Source organism: Otolemur garnettii, unplaced genomic scaffold, assembly GCF_000181295.1.
Source record: "Otolemur garnettii isolate 467f Iridium unplaced genomic scaffold, OtoGar3 scaffold00052, whole genome shotgun sequence".
NCBI classification, from domain to species: Eukaryota; Metazoa; Chordata; class Mammalia; order Primates; family Galagidae; genus Otolemur; species Otolemur garnettii.
In genome coordinates this window covers 960,821-963,597 of record NW_003852447.1, presented here as the reverse complement: position 1 = coordinate 963,597, position 2,777 = coordinate 960,821, and positions in this window count along the sequence as shown.

Below are 2,777 nucleotides of genomic sequence, written 5' to 3'. Positions count from 1 at the left end.
AAACAAATGTATGAAAAATTATTTTGGCAAAGTTTTTTGAAACTAATGTAATCCATCTTGAAATCCTTAACTACCAAGAGTCTTTATGATAGAAAAAAATTTTATTACTAGTCAGGATCACTCAAAATAATGCAGCTAGCATGGGGCTGCTTTTGTTCTGTTTTTATTTATCCGCTAATAATAGGGAATATCTTCCTGTATGTGCTGAATTCTTACTCTCGGCAATATTATTTAGTAGTAGGGAATCCACAGGGAAGCATATGAGTTGTTACACCATCTGGGTCTTTTCTAAAAGCACAAAAAGACTCTGTCGTGCTGTTCTACGGAAGAGGCAATAGGAAAATCAGCAGGCCGGGGAGACTGGTGATGAACTGAACCACAGGCTACCAAAGCGGCCGTGATTGGGCATCCCTGTGAAATGAAGTCCGGGATTGTTCCTTAGCCCTACAGTCACTTTTGTGCTCTGGTGACTTTCTTATTAGATTGCTGTGTTAACTGCTCAGTGGCAGATGGTTCTCAGGTAACACAACCTCTGTGGTTGGGGCATGTTGCTGAGTGGTACTTGCCCCTTATCCTTATCTTGGTCCCATCTGTCTGGGCAGGTGTTTGCAAACATGATTCTGATGATGCCAGTGCACAGAATGTTCCAGGAAGTGGAACCTTTACCACGGGCATGGATTAGAGGCACTCATTTGAGGATCACTATAGGCTCCAACTGGAAAAACCACATTAGTAATGATTTTGACAGAAGCAGAGTTTGAGCTCCCAATAATTACTATCCTACCAAACCAACTGAGACTCAGGACTGCAATTAAAAATAAATGATCTTCCACATATGATGGCTTTCACACTGCATGATACTATTAAATAACCATCGTTAGCTACTAAAGCATGTACCACCCGTTTCCCAGTGCCCTTTCTCTGCCAAGAAATTTAAGACCAAGAACGATCAATGAATGAGCCATCAGCATAATAACTGTTGATATAGAACATGCAAATTGAAATAGTTCAGGGAGATTTAAATGTATGAGGAATTATAACAGGTAATGATATTATACAAATATTAAAGCTCTGCTTTAAATGGCCCACCGTTTCTTTTTATCCACATTTTATGAACTAGGAAAGAGAAAGACACTATGCGATTCCTCAGGAAAACTTAAAAAGGGAGGTTTGGGGCTATTTTCTAGGCACAATGCTTGATGCTGGAGATAGAGAAATAAAATACACCTCTGTTGTCAACAAGTTTACAGATTTATAAGCAGGAAAAGACAAGTACGCAAACCCACAGCCCAGTGTGATAAATACACTAATCTAAGTGTGCACCTGGGAGATGATAGCACAGAGAAGCAGAGCTTGGAGGAGAAAGTTACAATGAAGGAAGAAAAGCTGTTTGTTTAAGAATCAACAGCTTCCTAAATTACAAGGCTTCTTTCTCTCCCTCCTGGAAAACAACTCCTTTCTGTTCTCCTATCTAGACACATTCACAAGACAGAGGCATAGGAAAGATGGTGACCAAAGAAGGGAGGGCCAGACGACAGAAATTTGTATGAAAAAATCTCTTCCTAATCTTTCCGAGGGTTTAGACAAGTGAAATTAAACATGAAAAGTTTCTAACAAGATGGGAAGATTGTTGAGTCCTGATTTCTCATGGGCTGTTGTCTTGGTGCATGGTAGTGATCAATCCTATGCCTCTATCAGTTTTCTTGTTTCTTTAGGAAATATTTACATGAAACTGAAGTCTGGGAGGAAAGCAGATTCTCAACTGGGCTTCTGATTTGATATAACTTAAAAACAACTGCAACTTCCCTCTACCTATCTGGTGGCCCAGAAATACCATCTTTTTCTGGTTTGTTTTTATTTGCTCATAGTTTAGTTCACAGATGTGATAATACACCTAAAACATTCATGACCACAGAGATTTCATAATGCTGCATGGCTTATATCCACCTTAATCTCTTCGTTTCATTGAAATAAAACTCCCATCATGTAAAATTAGTTTATTTTAACCGCTTACAAAGTGAACTCTTCAAAGATTGTTAGTATATTAACATTGTTGTGCAACCATCATCCCTGTCTAATTCAGACAGTGTACTTTCATCACTCAAAAAAGAAACCTCGTACCAACTAAGCAGGCTTTCCCCATTTCCCTCTTCCCCTAGGCCCTGGCGACAAAATTTACCTTCTATATCTCTCTGGGCAAATCATACAAATGGAATCATGAAGCACACAACCTTTTGTGTCGGCTTCTTTCTTTCACTTTGCATGATGTTTTCAAGGTCCCTCTATGTTGTGTTAGTATTTTATTCCTTTTTATGGATAACTAATATTCCATTCTACGGATAAGCCATATTTCATTTATTTAGCAAAACTGATGGGTATGTTGGTTTTTTTCCCATCTTTGGCTACTATGAGTCGTGCTGTTATCAATGTTCCTGCACAAGTTTTTGGTTTGAACTCTTCTTTTCAAGTGTGAGGGTTAAATAGATGTAGAATTGCCGGCTCATATGGTAATTCTATTTTAAACTTTTTGAGGACTCTCCAAACTTTTGGCTAAAGTTACTGCATCATTTATTCCCAACAGCAATGTATGACTGTTCCAAAATCTCCACATGCTCACTAAGATTTATTAACTGTAATTTTAAAATTATTATAGTCATTCTAACAGATGTAAACATGGGATCTCAATGTCAGTCTCTTTTTAAAGGTAAATAATCTATCATAGAAACCACTTCTTAAGTTTTCTGCTATTGTAAATCTGAGGCCAGATTGAGAGGTGT